Raw genomic sequence first — 17,952 nt, forward strand, 5'->3', positions numbered from 1 at the left:
ACAAACGAAGTGAAGCAGCCAAATACTTGTGAGCAATTAGGAGGATCAGCCCACCTGCTGCACCTGAACCAGTTGACTAGCACTCTAATTTCTTAGCTCCAGGTTTTACTTCCACTGCATCATTCTATCTGATGTGTTTCTGCCATGTCTGCCACATCTATTGGAGCTCACAATAGAAACGTCAAACATTTAGGTGTTGAGGTCAGTTGGCCTGTTTACAATGTTGACAACAGCAAATAGAACTTTTTTAAAACTTTGTTTTTCTCTACTTGTGTTACAAAAGATAACATATTATATTCATTATAATTATAATTTAAGTTTAAATAAAGTTTTAATTTCTTTATATTTTTTATTATATTAGTAATGAGGTTTGTTTAGCTTTGCACCAAAATAGATTGTAGAAATAGGCTTTAAAATGCACTCAAGTACATTTTAGAGATTTTATTTTCCTCACTTTTGAGTAAAGAAGTTGAATCAGTTTAATCTCAAAGTTTACTACACTAATTTTAACCCAAGCACATGTACTTGTACTTAAATGATAAAAATATGGGTTTTTTTTTTTTTTTTTTACCATATCTGCACTCATGAGAAATTGGACAAACTAACATCTTTTTAAATATAAACATTGTTTTAAATACTCGGATGAAAAAGTTAATCGTGACCTGAAGTTTTATTACACTCAAGTAAAAGATTATGCAAAAGTAAAGAGACATAAAATCAAAGTTAAAATATAACAAGTCTAAAGACTGACCTGTGTCGAGCTGAGGATCACTCAAAAAGGACCATGAAAGAAAGCCAAGGGACAAGAGTAAAAAAGATCAGTGATTTCCATGTCAGCCCTTTTTATACTTCACAACTGCCTTAGCCATATATAGATTCAGCGCACATAGCAGCAGCTTAGCAACCACATTTCCTGTCAACTTCGTGTCTTTGAGCCCACATATGGCATATATACATCAACATGCAGCGCTACACAAACATGACTGCAAAACAACAATTTATAAGCAGTTTGTCTGCATGGCCAAATATGTAAAGATATGAGTCTCTGTCTGTGTACAGTTTTACACATGTTTGGTTTAATACTTAATAGCAAAAGCTCGTGAATTTTTAATTAATGCACGAAACATAATAAATATTACATAAAGTTGATTAATAAAAATGTTCCTTGTAATTATGTTACTTTAATTTTACAGGAAATGTGTATTACCCTTTTTTTGTGTGAATGTAGTGGCGTAAAGTTCACATCTGGTCAGCTGGTCAAAATAGAACATGTTTGCAAAAGTGCTCTGATGTTTTTGGAGATGTTGCAAGCTCAGCTAACAGTCAGCTGACAGAGTGTACCGAGCTCACAGCTCCAGTGTTCCAGCTAAAATGTTTTTTATGTTAACCAGTTAGATTTGTGTGTTCCACATGTTGCATTTAAGAGTTTTGTGACATTTAGCGTGTTTGGAGTCTATAGTTAGTGTGTAGTGTAGTTGTTGTTTTGTTTGTCAGTTATACTGATGAATGTCACAGTTGCTCAAAAAAGCCACCAAAGGCAGACTGCAGTGTAAATGTTAGGCGTGTGTTTGGCAATAATCTGGCGATACAATATGTATCACAATACAGGGGAGACGATACAATATATTGCGATACTAAAAGCCAGATGATATTTGTGTTTGTGTTAATTGTAGGAAAACTCGCAGTAAACAGTCTAAACTCTTAAATGTTTGACATGAGCTATCTCAACTAAAATAGAGGGATACAGTTGACTAGAGAAAAAAGTTATTTGGATGTGTTACCATTTGGCCACGGTCTGCAAGAAGACCCGAAGTGTCCCCCTTAAGCTGTGCATATACTGTGTGATTTTTTTTCAGTCGCGTTATTCAGCTCCTGCTCAACCCTGTATGATTGAATCGAAGGGGTTAGAACAGGGGTGGGCAACTCCAGGCCTCGAGGGCCGGTGTCCCTGCAGGTTTTAGATGTGTCCTTGAACCAACACAGCTGATTTAAATGGATAAATTAGCTCCTCAACATGTCCTGCAGTTCTCCAGAGGCCTGGTAACGAACTAATCATGTGATTCAGGTGTGTTGACCCAAGGTGAGATCTAAAACCTGCAGGACACCGGCCCTCGTGGACTGAGATTGCCCACCCCTGGGTTAGAAGGTCGTAGGTCACGATGCATGGTCTCACAATATGTGGCCCGATGCTCTGATGCGACCTGAGTGCTCACACTGTGCGTCCACAACGTGAAGCTTATAACACAAAATCTGTCTCTCCCTCTCTATCTTTAACACACACACACACACCACCATCAACTTTGCAAACTTGCTAATGAAAAACATTGACCAGACAGCTGCAATTGAGCAGCAGTGTCCATCCAACTCTTTTCACGATTGTTGCGGTCGTGATAATTTTGTGAGGCCACATTGAAAAGGCTCGGATGAGCTTCCCAACGTTCTACAAGTTGGGCTTCCATCGCTTGTGTCCAGATCACACACTGCACTGCCATGCTACTTCGTCTTTTTCATTTCCATTTCTGTGTTTGTGCGTGCAGTGTGACAGGTTGTGTTAAACCGGCTCGTGGCACCGCTTCAACGGTGCGATACCCTCACGAGGGGCGACCAGAATTTCTAACAGGTTTGAAATTCTGGCCGCAACCATATGATTGCTGATCGGGAGCTGGTCATGAGGTGTTACTTGCATGTAATTTTGTTATTTGGTTCTTTTATCATCGATACTGATATATTAATAGCAATGACTGCAGAATACAGATGTACAGTTATGTATTAAAATAATGTGAAAGGTGATTTTGGTAACTCTGGGATCCAGCTTGCTTCTAATAAATGATTTCTTGTCTGATCACAGAGTAAATGTGTAAAAAAATGTTCTTTGAACACTTCAAACATCAAGACTCACAAGTTGACCTGTCTTTGCTCAGTGCCCTGTGTGTTTTTATATTTTATATGATTTTTTGTTGTATTGACAAATTGCAGTTTCAATGGTTCTTGTATAATTAGAATCCACTATGTACTTATTTTGTCCTCAATTACAATAAACAAACACAGCACAAAAAAAGCAAACACAATAAAAACTATTTGCTGCTTCTGAACCATTTGTTTTAGTATTTTGTTGCTGATGAATAAAACTCAGGCTCAGGAGGTAGAGCGGGTCGTTTACAAATCAGAAGGTTGCTGCTTCACTTCCTGGCTCCTCCACTCTGTATGTCAGAGTACTGTATGTTCTGCATTACACTCTAAAAATCCTTTAATTTTCTCAAAAATCAATAGTGCGCCTTATGTATGAATTCTGATTGTGGTTACTGACCTCAAACTGATTTTATGTGATACACAGTGCTCAAAAATCTGTCAAAAAATGTTGCACTACGACTTTGGTAAGCTACGACGTCTGGATTGGATGGATTGTCGGAGCATTAGGTTATCGTAGTCATGAGCCTCACAGAGTAATCTGGGTCCAAAACTCGGTCGCTGCAGGTCCCAAAGTCAAACAAACACTGCAGCATCACTGAGAGTTAAAAACTGTCTAAATTCTTTCATCTTTAATAAAATGATCAGCGTTGCTGCTCTACCAGGTGTTACAATTAAGTTTAACATCCAGACATCCATGAAAACGGAATTTATTAAATTTAATGGAGTTAGAAGTTAGCAGGAAGTTAGCTCGCTAGTTTCCACCTAAACATAAGCATTATGTGACTGAGAGATTTCTGAAAAAATTCAAACGTACAGCTCTGCTATCACTTCCAACATAAACGAAGACAGAAAACAAAACACCAGTGACTCTTGGTACTGAAGTTGGGCTAGCTAGTATCAGCACGTTCTCACTCCCAAAGCGTAACATTTTACGCTAGGTGACAAATCGTCAACATATTACGTTTTCGGCTACCCACCACGTTCCTATATGAGAACCGTATGGACTCTATCTACACATGTTCGCTCTTTTTCTTCAAATCGCTTAGAAACACGCTATTTAACGTCATTAAAGTCCTGGTTAAGCTCAGGAAAAAGGTTATGGTTAGGGCTAGGGATAAGGTTAGGTTTAGGGCTGGAATACAGGGCTGGAACGTCTATTACCGCGGGAGCGTCATTGCACTGGATTTCGGCCATAACCCGCCGCGTACCATAAGAACGCCGAAGGTCTCCTTTTGCGTTCCTCAGGAACGCCGCGGGACGTGACAAAACGTCGGCATGTTACGCCTCGGGAGTGAGAACGGGCTGCTGGTATATAATGATGTGCTACCTGATCGCTAGTGACACAACTATGTTAGCATAACATTAGCACAGTGAAGCTGGAGGCTAAATGCTAACTTTTTTCCACTTGATAAAAGTTAACGTGAGGGTTCCCGATGGTTAGGGACAAATGTAATCACATGGCCGGATGCTGTAAACAGACCAAACTTACAATACGAGGATAGTCATTAATATACTGCAACAACATGCGAATAGAGCAGCTGCGAGAGAATTAAACATTAATGAATCATTGGTACGGAAATGGAAGAAGCAAGAAGAATGAGTTAAGTAAAGTTTGACTTATCTGACTGTTTTGTTTCGCTTTATGCACCTTATGGTTCGAAAAATAGAGTATCCTTGAGCAAGAATCACAAATGAAGTGACACTAAATTATTATTTTTTGTTTAAAAACCAGGTGTGATGAATATGAGTACAAATCTGCAGCAAATCCTGTACATACAGCTCCTCATATTCTTAAGAACAGATGATCTGTTTAACTGAACCTTACTTTCAGTAAGTCACTCGGTGTTGCATGTAAATTAAATTCAGACTGCTGACTCATCATCCACGTGCCCTAATCAGGTAACAGTCCAAATGGCTGTTTTGTTGAGTCCCACATATTGGGCACATTTATATATGTGTCATATTCTTAATCTGTTGCAGCAGTCACGATGCTGCTTATAAGTTATATTCAGACTGATGAGTCTTCACTGATGTCCCCAAAAGAAGTAAAGCTCCAAATGTTTATGCTGTTGTTTCTTCAGTTATTACTTATAAATGTTTTGAAATGCAGGCATTTGATGTTCCAGTTATGTAGCCTAATGTAATGCAACCATTGCTCTCACTGCCACTGCTGCAGAGATCAGGTTCAAAAACAGTGTGGCCTCCACTCCTGAATGAATGAACCCTTCCTGTATAAACGCAGTCCCTCGAGACGTGACTGCCCCTCAGCGTCTGTTTATTGCACCAAAGCAAGTTTGAGAACAAAAAGTATAAATGGCTCTCTGTTGATTGTTGCTGTGTTTCTATGCACAAGCACCCTGTGACATTAATAATGACCATGCCTTTCAATTTGAAATGACTCCCACAAAGTTACATTTTTGTCCTTAATGTGCTTTTAATTCCATTAACAGACTGCTGTCTGTAGCTCTCTGATATACATTAGCGTTATAATATTAGTGAGAAAACTGGCCGTCTCTGTTCAGTCATTAATAATAAATAACCTCTTAGTTCACTTCCTTCAGTCCTGCTGTGTGAAAGTTGAAAAAATATGAGGTCTGAATTCAACAACAGGTCACGTGATATGTTTTCTGTTGATCACACCGAACACCGAGCTGCTACCCAATGATTTCTCTAATAGAGTAAAAAGATGTTTTAATGGATCAACACTGTGTTCACAATAATCACAACAGTAATGCAGACTTGGCTCTTAAAGAGCTCTGTTAGCTCTTTATACACAGGAAACATGTTTATGTGAGTACTAATGAGGCTGAGCTTCTATGAGCACTGCAGCATCACTATATGACTGAGTTCCTGGAGAACAGGGATGTCACTGACCACTTCTAGATCTCCCCTCTCTCACAGTCAGCTGATGTCAGTTCATGTGGTGATAGCAGAGACTCTCTAATGCACAAATCTTTCTTTTTTTGATCTTTATTGGCACAAAGGACAGGAGTGAAATGGTAAAGTGCAAACTGCACCCAGGACAGAAAAATCTGCATTATCGAGCACAAAATGTAAATGCTGGTAATTGATATTTGATGATGATGATGATGAAGAAATCCACCATTCTGTCAAATATCCTTTATAACTGCTGACAGCTACTATTACATTTATACTCTTACATAACTCCAGTAGTTGGATGTTTATCATCATGTTTTCTAAATGTTGTTTTTGTTACACTCACTAATAAAGATGTCAGGCTTACATTTGCCTGCTGTCTTTGAGTAAATAGTAAATAGCCCTCTTCCTATTGAAAAAACAAAAGTTGTATCCAAGATGGCCGACTTCTAAATGGTCACCACCCATCTTGAGGAGTTTGCCCCCTCACATATACTAATGTGCCACAAACAGGACTTTAATATCACCAACCCTTCCCATGTTATTACGGTGTATCCATATAAATGGCCCACCCTGTATAATAGACCTCTCTGTATTGAGTCATAAGTGTTATTAATTTCTGGCTCTCTTCCAAAGCATGTCTTTTATCCCATCTTCCTCTTTTCACCCCACTGGTCAGCTAATAAAAGAAAACAGAGAAAACAACAAAAATCATATGACCCTGTGTGAGAAAGTGCTATGGCAACAGAAATCTTCTATTCACTTACCTTCTCACTGTGTAATCATTATTGCTGGGCAACCGCCCAGGTCGCCCATATCAAAAAGCGCTACTGACCGCAGGTTAACCAACCAACCACTCATCAGTAAGTTTCATAATTTGGAAATGTTTAAAATAGAAGTCACACTCATATAGATGATATTGTTACCAAGTGCAAGAGGGCTTTGCTGAAAGTTCACTGTGTCTGTGTAATAGTTTTGTGTTAGGACAAACCAAATCAAAGCAAACATCTTGTGCCCAGCATATCCACTATCCAAACCATCTCAGCCTTGTTTCTCCAACTCTGTTTTCAAAATGCTCTAAGGTGTCCCTCTGATGTATTCATTTCTAATCTTGTCCACTCACTCCTATGAAACTCTTAGTTGCTTCATCTCCAGCTCAGTTTCATGAACCTTGAATGCATACATATGTGGAATTTATACATATGTAGAAAATATGTAAATAAATGCAGAATTAACAGAAAACAAGACAGAAATTAATAATAAAAAGGTTAAATAAAGTTCAAATAAAATAATGAAACGATTTCTTAAGTTAGCTCAGAAAACAGCAACATTACAACGAAATATGGGAAAATTAAAGATGATAACACAATAATGCAGAAAAAAATGTTTATGGTCACAGATCAGTGATAATAGATCAGTCACTCCCTCAGACTCAAGATGTGATCGATCATACCTTTATCGTCTGAGAATGTGGTTTTCTTCACCACAGAAGCAAAAAGGTGAAGGAAAGAGATGGCAGCATCTGTACAAAACAAGTGAATATTAGCACAGTAGGCGCCTTCGAACGCTAATCTCCAAGGTCAGACGGCGGGTCTGGGCCCAGCGCTGGATGAATAGCTGCAGGACAGGATGGCTGATGGTGTGATGTGGAGATGTATTTGCTCTCTGTGTAGGGGAGTTGTTTTCGATTTCTGTTCTCATGCTGACCTCCCACAAGGAGCCCAGTATGAGTAGACGTTTGATGTTTGGTCGAGGGGAATCTGATTTCACTGCAGGTGTAAACTTTGCATGTGACAAATAAAGGCTTGATTGATTGATTGACTGATTGATCGAGAAGAATTTTAATAGTTGCCTGCATTCTACTCGACCTTAGCTAGGATTGTACTCCCTGATCTGGGAAGGGTAGGAAAAAAGAATTCAGTTAACAAGTGGAAGAGATTAATTAAACCTGCCTCCACTGAGTGAGCAGCGCCCTCTGCAGTTTGTGTGTTGAAGTGCAAAAGCTTACAGCACCTGGTATTCCCAGGCGGTCTCCCATCCAAGTACTGACCAGGCCCGACCCTGCTTAGCTTCCGAGATCAGACGAGATCGGGCGTGTTCAGGGTGGTATGGCCGTAAGCGAGGGACTGAGTGCATAAAAGGCCTGTTATAGATGATTACAGATTTAGATTTGCTGCATTACAGATAGATTACACCAGGGGTGTCGAACTCATTTTATATTGCGGACCATATACAGCCCACTTTGATCTTAAGCCGTCTGGACCAGTGAAAGTCTCCTTTCTGTCAGTGGCACTTATTTAACAGTTTTTCTACGTGTTAAAGAAAAGCTGTTCTGACAAAGAAAGAAATCTGTCAGTAAGATTTTTGGACTTAAATTGTAAGAAATAAATGTGTAAAATCCCAGACAACATTCTGGTAGCTTTTTGCCCAGATTGCCCATTTTCTGTTGTTGTGGTTCTTGTTGTTTTTTAATTGTAGTCATACAAAATGAGATTTCTGTGGTTGAAAGTAAAAAAAACAACAAACTTTTCTGTTTACACAAAGTTACAAAAGATTTACTGGAGACATAGCTAAGAATTTTCAGTGTGCAATAAATTGTGAAAGCCGAAGTTTCTTTGATACTGAAAAGCACAAATTAGGCTTTATTGTCAGATGTCATTTTTTGGGAAAAAAACAGTGTGGTATTACTTTGTAAAAAGTGTGTTGCTGCCTAATGTAGTTGTATAATCATAATGTTTTATCTATAACATATCAAATTAATGTTAAAAAGTGTAACTGATCATTTACTGCAGGGCAGTGTGACGGAGAACAGTCATCTAAGACCAATAGTTATAGATGATGAATGTTTCCACATCATCTATAAAAAGCCTTTTGAACATCTCCTCTCTCGCTTACGGCCATACCACCCTGAACACGCCCGATCTCGTCTGATCTCGGAAGCTAAGCAGGGTCGGGCCTGGTCAGTACTTGGATGGGAGACCGCCTGGGAATACCAGGTGCTGTAAGCTTTTGCACTTCCACACACAAACTGCAGAAGGCGCTGCTGCTCACTCACAGAAAACAGAATCAGAAAAAACAGTCATTAAAATGCTTATAAAAATAAGGCATTTCGCTTTTGTGCAAAACTTGATAATCATCTCACTGTATCTACTTTTCTGGTGTGTATTTTCCAGCAGAGGTTTGGCTCTGTGTCATGTGTCTGACATTTTGTGGATGTCAGAGAGCATCATTATTATTTACTAACTTTAGGTTTCAAAACAGGAGGAAGACTGATATTTACTCACAGTAAATATCAGTCTTCCTCCTGTTTTCTATTTTGCAGAGCCTTACTGATGAGCCACAGCTGTTATTTTATTTTCTCCCCCTGATATCTGTAACTTTATCATTTAAACTGTTGATATGGCTCCAAGCAGCCCCATTAACTTTATAATTGACTTTTGTTTCCTCCTTTCTCCTCTCTATTATTTACTGCCAATATATTGTGAGTTTATATCAGTAGCATTTGAGCAAAACCTGGTGAGGACTTAGAAGAGCCTCAACATCCCATTATAATGTTAGTATCGCACAGACAACATAAATTACAACCTAATCCAATCTGAAGACACAATTGAAGCTTCAGACATTCATCTATTGACAGTGAAACACTGCCCTCTGCTGGACTCCAATAAAACAGATCATACTTTAAAATGAGGCAGCATCAACAAGCTGTCTGCAAAAAAAAAAATAGAAGAAAAAAAGAACAAAATTTGCATGAAATACAGAACGTATTGATTCTATGAATCAAAGAAAGCACTCTGTAGTATTCTACAGAAAGAGGAATTTCTCGGCACAGTACTGAGTAACTTGTCAACCATGGAGAAGGCACAGTGTCCACCTAAAGCCCATATTTACAAAAAACAGAGCAAACAATTTTCTCGCATTGCTCAAGGTGAAGGTAATGCTTCACCTTTTCATTTTCATATGACTTATTATGGGCTTCAATCTCATGGTGAAAAATTAAAAAGTATATACACACATTAAAATCTTTTAATATGAAGTTGTACAATGTCTTAAATTGATATGGCTAATGCCTGTTAACTTCTCATCAGTGATCATGGATGGAATAATGAAAGAGAACTACTAAAGTGAGTTTACAATCCAACATAGAAACTGACCCCCTGAGAGGGAAAACTTGTATATTCAATGATACTCCAAATCCTCATTCTCAACTTATTACCAAAAGAAAAAAAATGTTATTATATGTTCTGATAACATTCAGTTGGATCTGATTTACACATCAGAGGATTGTTCAAGTAAATGTATTCAAGTAGAGTGAAATAAAGAGCAGAAAACACTTCATGAGAAGCAATGCAAAACGTGACTTTCAGCAAAGCCGTGCTGTCACACTGTGGCTAGACTGAGGGTTTGTCAACAGTCTGATGACACTGCATCAGAGACTTGTCTTTAACCACTTTGTTCTTTTCATGACCACAACTCAACACCTTGTGAGTGTTTGCAGCCTGGTAATGCACCGTGTCCCAAAACTGTGAACAACTGAATCTGTTCTGAGAGCAGAAGAAACTTCTACAATTGCAATAACTCTAGATGTTAACACACTAACTACACATGTTATAATGTAACACTTTGTGTCATGTAAAACTCTGAAGTCAAGGTTATAAATGGTTATAAACTTTTAAGTTTACCTTCATATATTTCACTTTAAAAAAACTGCTCATCTTGCCCTGTTTGATGTCATTCTTTCCAGCACAACAGCACATATAAGAATTTACAGTTATTTCATTTTGACTGCATTAACACTTAAAATCTCACAAAACGAAAAAAAAAAAAAAAATCTAAGCAGGAGTGTTTTTTTATCTGTAAAAAAACAACTTTTAACCAATCAATTTTAATGTGAAACAAAAAATATAAATTGTATATTTCAAAACTATGTTTAAGTTGCTCCTGCTTTGTAACTGGACTTGGAGTATACACAGACAACAAACTAGACTGGGTTAAAAACACCACGGTCCTCTACAGGAAGGGCCAGAGTCGTCTCTATTTTCTGAGGCAGCCGAGTCTGTTGTGGCCAGTGCCATCCTCTATGCTGTTGCATGCTGGGGCAGCAGGTTGACGGTCAAAGGTGCCAACAGACTCAATAAACTGATCCGCAAGGCCAGTAATGAGTGGGGATGGACTCATTTAGGGTGTCTGAGAGGCAGATGTTGTCCAAAATAAGGAGCACATTCAGTGAGAGACTGAGATTACCAAAATGCACCACTGAACAACACAGGAAATCAATCCTGCCCTTGGCCATCTCCCTGTACAATCTAATACACAGTACACAGTGCAATAGTTATACCCTTTCAAGGTTATTGTTAAATGTCAATCATATATATTTCACCTCTGTAATATTCTTGATATTTATAATTGAGCAATTTATATTAGTGCTATGTCTTATATTTGTAAACACTGTAATATATTGTTTTATTTAATTAGTTTAATCTGTTACTGTTATTGTCTTGGAGAATCTGTAACCCACGTAATTTCCTTAGGGATGATTAAAGTAATCTGATCCTGATTATTCACTTTAAATATGAATATCACACCAGACAGCTCATATTATTCAGAAAGCACCTTTATTGCTTCAGTGCAAATTAGAAGGTAAGTAGCAGCCAGATGCTGCTAATCCACTGCATTTGAATAATTGCTCATCAGCATATGTGAGCAGCTCTATAAAAGCATGAGTTTTGTCAGTTTGCTGGTCTGGAGTATTTAGGTGTTTGTTAACACAATGTCATAATCTTCCCAGGAACGGATGTCCCAGAAAATTCACCCCAGGGTCAAACTGTGCAGTGGTCCAAGAGCTACATACCAGACTCTACAAACCTCTGTTAGCATGTTAAATGTTAAAGTACATGACAGTCAAGTTATAAAAGGGTTGAATAAGTGCGGCTTGTTTGGAAGGGTTGCAAGGAGAAAGTCTCTTCTCTCTAAAAACAGCATGACAGCATGGCTGCAAGTTTGGTAGCAAAGTTGCAAAGCATACCAGCACGAACGCCTCATACCATCTGTCAGCACAGTGGTTAAGGGGTGATGAGCTTGTTTTTCAGCTACAGAACCTGGGCCCCTTGCAGTCATTGAGATTTCCATCAACTCCCTTGTATACCAAGTACTCTAGAGTCAAAACTGAGTTTTGGTAATGCAGCAGGACAAAGATCCCAAGCACATCAGCAGAGCTACAACAGAATCAAGGTGTTGCAATGGCCCGGTCACAGTCCACACCTCAACCTGAAAAACCGTGCTGGGAACTTAAGAGAGCCTTAGATAAACAAATACCACAAACCTCAATGAACTGATGAAACAATGTAAAGAAACGTCAGCCAAAAGTCCTGCACAACCGTGTGACAGACTAAGAGTCATACAGAAACAATTTGGTGACACTACTGCTGCTAAAAGGTGGCTCTACAAGCTACTCACTCATGGAGTGTGCCTAGTTTTTCAGAGTAGTCTATAGATTCCTATGAAAACACTCTTTTCCACATGACTGTATGTCAGATAAAACAGATCTGATCTGTGAAGAGGATTCTGAGAAGAGAAAACATCTGGAGACCTGTCCCAAGAAGTAATTCTGTTCATCAGGACGTAGCGTTTTCAGTGGGAGAAACACTTCATCACTCATCCGAGTGACTTCTTCAGTCTCAGCTCAGTGCAGGTTTCCCCAACCTGTGTTTGAATTCAGATTTTACATATTGTCCAGTTTCAGGCAAGGGAACTGAAAAATGTGCTGAGGATAAATGATCAATTAGGCAGATGTAAATGAACAACAGCTACAGGCTGGAGGCTCTGACATCACATCTGATGGAGACCCTGGACGGCTGCTCCTTGCTCATCTTCGGCCCCAGGTGAGCTCAGTCCAATTCACCTATCAGCCCAACATTGGGGGAGATGACACTGTCATCCAGCTCCTACATCAATCCCTTGCTCACCTGGAAAGTGTGTTGAGCACTGTGAGAATCACGTGCTTTGATTTCTCCAGTGCTTTCAACACGATTATACCCACAATCCTGAAGGACAGGCTGGATTACACAGGTGTGGACCATCACCACATGGATCCTGGTGAGTCTTACCAACCACCCTCATTACATAAGGAATTATGTGTCTGAATGGGTAGTCTGCAGTATAGGCACCCCACAGTCCTGACTCCATGTCTCTCTGTGTCACTAGTGGGTGGGTGAGAGTGAGTGAGCGAATAACTTGTGTTTGTGTATGCATGGCAGTCAGCATTCCTGGCTGGACGCTTCTCCCCATCTTCTGGATGCCGGGTGGTTCTTGGGCAGCTGGGACCCTGTTCTCGACTCGTACCAGGATTCCTGGCATCTAGTTAGGTCGACTGCCCGTTACCTCTGGTCCTCTGGGATTCTCACTCTTTAGCTGTAGGCACCTCATCTGGGGCCTCCCTCCTTCTCCTGCTGGGATGGGCATAGATCAGGCGTGTCGAACTCCAGGCCTCGAGGGCCGGTGTCCTGCAGGTTTTAGAACTCACCCTGTTTAAACTCACCTGAATCAAATGATTAGTTCATTACCAGGCTTCTGGAAAACTTCATGACATGTTGAGGAGGATATTTAGCCATTTATTCAGCTGTGTTGGAACAAGGACACATCTAAAATCGGCAGGACACCGGCCCTCGAGGCCTGGAGTTCGACACCTGTGCCTTAGATCTTTGATACTCCTGGATGCTGTGAATGGCGCTGTTGTCCTGTCTCTATCTCTGTCTCCAGGCTTCTGGGGGGCATTGCTGCAGCTTCCCATCCTCATCAATGCAGCAGCTGGTGATACATTGTGCATTTCTCTACCCCCCACCTCCACTTTATTCTTTTTTTTCTCTTGCCTGTCTTGCCTTAGATATCGTCATACAATGCCACATATAATGTAATAACTGAAATAACACAAATACAAATTAATAATAAATAGATAACACATTCACGTGATCAAGAGGAGCCTATAGAGATTCTATGTAACTGTTCCTGCAAAAGCAAAATGTGTCAGGCACCACAATGCATTCAGATCACAATTCTGAATTCAAAAGCTGTCAGACTAGACAGGATATCAAAAATAAAAACCTGCCACCACATGCAGGTCAACCTGAAGGCACAGAGCAGCTCTTACAATGACACACTGCTGCAACAACAGCATTCAGGGGACAAATTTCAGAGGTCTTATCTTCCAGCTGCTGTCAGACTCAACTAAGACAATAGAGTCTTAGTGCACACCTTAAAACTATGTATATACAACATCAGCTGAATAACAGCATATGACATATTACCTATAACACTGTGTCATTATTTCACAGTGTTATATGTAATTATCTCTGTAGTTTTTTGGGGTTTTTTTAGTTTTTTTTTTTTTTTTTTTTTACAAATGTCATTATTTTATTAATTTACTTATTTTTTGACACATTTGGTTTATTGAATTGAAAAAATAGCTGCAATTGTTGAAATGTGAGCTATGAAAGACGACCTCCTTCTGCATACTTTTGTGGTCACTGGTCCTCACATCATGTTTGCAGCATGTTCTGAACCACAAACAGAGCAGTGCTAAAGTTTCTCGGAACTGGTGAGCTAGTGGTGCAGATATTGATGCTAGTGATTATTAAAGGTGGTGCTACTGAAACGTTTAAGAACTGAAGCCTCCAGAACCAAGTGTTATTTGTCTGTGACACAAATGAGCTCCAACCAGCTCAGGTAGAATTTAATAACAGCTGAGCTGCACTAGACCTGGTCTCTGCTCTTCTTGACTCCTCGTTTGGTAGGATTGAACCTTTTATTTGTATATTTAAAATCTTTTATAGACAACAGGCTTATTTTGAATAACTCGATCTCCTGTTACTTACACTCACAATCCCTATCCAGATATGTGCTTCAAAACATGCAGACATCATCTGGGTTCTGTGACCATGCATATCTTGCATAGGAAATGTCCATACACAGGCACAGACCTATCTTTTTATTTATGTTCAAAGAAAGTTTATCTTAATTTCACCTTTAGAGCATTTCATTTACTGAGGACATCTTCACCACCTGCTGTTCCAGACGACTGACTCGTGCCTGAACTCGTGCAGATTAATCAACCAACCACTGATCAGTAAAGCAAAAAGTAAAAGTAAGTGTCCTCAGTTGAAAAGGTTTGCTTATAAGTTTCATAACTTTATAATATAACAATAACATTTAGCAAGAATGTTGTCATGACTGAGTGCAATGACCGTTTCCCTCTGTAAGGTTCAATGTGTGGATGCAAGTAGAGAAGTTGCTTTTAGATACACCTCATGAACTCTTCAACTGAGACTCAAAAATCAATGTCTTTTAATGTTAATGTTCAATCTTGTGAATGTAACTTTAAAAAAATATTTATTAGGTAAAGCAGCCCCTTCATAATATCTACATGCTACCAAATGTATGTAAATGATTACAATTTCCTGTTCTCAAAAAATACAGTAATACTTCAAATAAGTTGCATATATTATTGTTCAACATGTCCTCCAGTGCCTCTTTGATAACTTTCAAAATATTTACTGAAAAAAAATTAGACTGGTTCTGATATTGAATTTTTGGAAGCTGTTATATTGATATTGATTTATTTATTTTATCATTTAATGATTTAAAATTCTGCATTAAAGGAATAAGAAAGAAATGACAGATGTTTTTAGTTAAATGTAATTATTATTTTTAATGATGGTTGGCGTTTACTAGATGCACCTCAGAGCACCAGGAATTCCTTACTTTGAACAAACATTGCCAAACATTGAACCGTAAATGACGATGTAGATACGCAAATCATTTTCAAGAGCAGCGGGACCGGAATGCAGATGGTGGTTAATATTAGACTGAAGGGGTTCTTCACAGACATATTATCCTTTCAGACACTCTCCAATAACCTGCTGTCTTTACAGTGAGGACACACAAACATCAACCTGGAACATAACTGTATGAAAATATATGATCCGTATTCGTCTTAGCTTCATAGTTACACTGTTTAAAATAGAATATTAAAGCATACAGGGGTAATTACCTGTCCAGCAGAGATTCGCTAGTTCTTGTTTCATATCAAGTTCAGTTAAATTCTTTTTGTCTGCTTTTCCTCATCAGCGCTCTTCTGTCTTTTTCTTCTGTCTCTCCGCGCTTTCTGCTTAAGTCAGCCCCCTCCTCTGGTGCGCATGCTCTGCAGCGCATGCCCGACGCGGTCTCCGCAGCGCGTGCACTACAGGCGCTGAGAAGCATTAATTAGTGTTGCAATTTCAGAATAAAAGCTGCCAGAAAGCGAAACATGCTGCTTTTCATACTTTTTTCAGACTATTCCAGGGTTTTAAATTCACCATTTATGAGGTTTCAGCAAGAGTTAAAAGCTAGGGAATAAAAATAGGTTTTTAATCTGGACTTAAAAACTGGCACTGATGTAGCTTGTCTAATATGAGAGGAAGGTTATTCCAAAGCATCAGAGTGGCAACAAAGAACACTCTGTCTCCTCTAAGTTTCAGCTGTGACTTAGGGACTGGAAGCAACAGTTGCTCAGCTGACCGAAGCGAACGAATGGGGGCATGGGGCTTCAACAAATCATCAAATTTTCTAGAGTAGATAGCGGGCCAAAATTAATATTTGAACTGAGGGGGTGCTTCGCAGACATATTTTCAGGCACTCTCCAATAACCTGCAGTCTTTACGGTGAGGACACACAAACATTAACCCGACTGGAACATGAAAATATATGACCTGTATTTGTGTTCGCTTCGTAGTTACACTGTTTAAAACAAGATATTAAACCAAACTGCGGTAATTACCTGTCCAGCAGAGAGCTCAGGTAAATTCTTTCTGTCTGCTTTGCTTTACCAGAGATCGTCTGTCTTTTCCTTTCGACTTGTCTCTCCGCGCTTTCTGCTCAAGTCAGCCCCCTCCTCTGCCGCGCATGTCCGACAGGGTCTGCGCAGCGCGTGCACCACAGGTGTGGAGAAGTACTGATTAGTGTTGCAGTTTCAAAATAAAAGCTGCCAAAAAGCGAAACATGCTGCCTTCAATGTTTCAAACCATATTCCAGGGTTTTTAGTTCACCATGTATAATGTTAAAACAAGAAAATAAAAGATAGATCTGAACGTTTGAAAACGTTTTGGAAAAATTCCATAAAAAATAGATGAAAAACACTGAAATTATCCTTTTATTTATGTTGATCCATTAAGTTGGTTCATTTTTTGTTACATAAGTTGTTTTTAAAGTTAAACTTGTGTGGGTTTCTATATAAGTCAATAAAAAACAACAACAAGCCATTAAATGCCATTAATGAAAAGTAAACTCTGCCAAAGAAACTGAGAGATGGGACACATGGGGTTCAGTTTGCAAATTTATCTGAAACAATAAACATCTATGAATAAAAGTTTTCTGGTCAGCAGCTTGTAAGAAAGACAAAAAAAGTAAAAAGATGGTCATGAAAAGAAGCTACCATCTGTCACATGGTTCTGTGTATTTACATTGCATACCATGGGGAAATAATCATTTGATCCCCTGTTGACAACACCTTCTCACGATCATCATCACCCCATGAGGCAAGATCTTGCATGCAGCAAGATAAGAGGTCTTCGGTCTTGACTATGGTGGCACAAGACTGTAGATTTGTATTGTCCCTGTAGACCTCAGTAACAAATCCTTTGACACCTCTGCAGTCTTCCCCATGGTGGTGTAGAAGTTGGAATGGAAGAGACTGATACTGTAGAGGTGTGCTTTTTACACAGAATAAACTGAGATCAAGATTGTCTTTAAATGGCTAATTTATTAAGTGCAATCCAATCTGTGGGAGCCAGAATTCTGGCTTGGTCATAGGGGATCAAGTACTTAGTTCAATCAATGACGTGCAAATCAGTTAGTATGTTTATGTGATGTGTTGTTTTCTGGATTTGGTTGATATTCTGTCTCTGCATTAAAATGAAACTACCATAAATATTAGAGACTGTTCATTCCTTTGTAATGGAGCAAAATTACAAATTCAGCAGAAGATTAAATAATTAATCCACTTCGACAATGACAAGATATTTTTTCTGCTCCAAATTCTTAATTTGGAAAATGTTCCTGTTTTTCTTTCTCCAGGAAACAATGAGGATCCTGTTTGCCTGTTTGCCGCTTATGGTGCTCTTTGCCACTGGACTC

At 39.1% G+C, this 17,952-nt stretch overlaps 2 non-coding genes across 2 annotated transcripts; one reads left to right on the plus strand and one right to left on the minus strand.

Annotated features, from left to right (window-relative positions):
• Positions 1-7,788: 7,788 nt before the first annotated feature.
• LOC148096435 (5S ribosomal RNA) lies at positions 7,789-7,907 on the minus strand. Its single transcript, XR_015717271.1, has one exon. It is a non-coding gene; the product is annotated as a 5S ribosomal RNA (ribosomal RNA).
• Positions 7,908-8,676: 769 nt separating this feature from the next.
• Positions 8,677-8,795, plus strand: LOC118453635 (5S ribosomal RNA). The gene has a single exon (XR_004843382.1). It is a non-coding gene; the product is annotated as a 5S ribosomal RNA (ribosomal RNA).
• The last annotated feature ends 9,157 nt before the right edge of the window (positions 8,796-17,952 follow it).

The sequence above is a fragment of the Neolamprologus brichardi genome, chromosome 23 (assembly GCF_056152115.1).
Source record: "Neolamprologus brichardi isolate AB-2024 chromosome 23, ASM5615211v1, whole genome shotgun sequence".
Taxonomy (NCBI): domain Eukaryota; kingdom Metazoa; phylum Chordata; class Actinopteri; order Cichliformes; family Cichlidae; genus Neolamprologus; species Neolamprologus brichardi.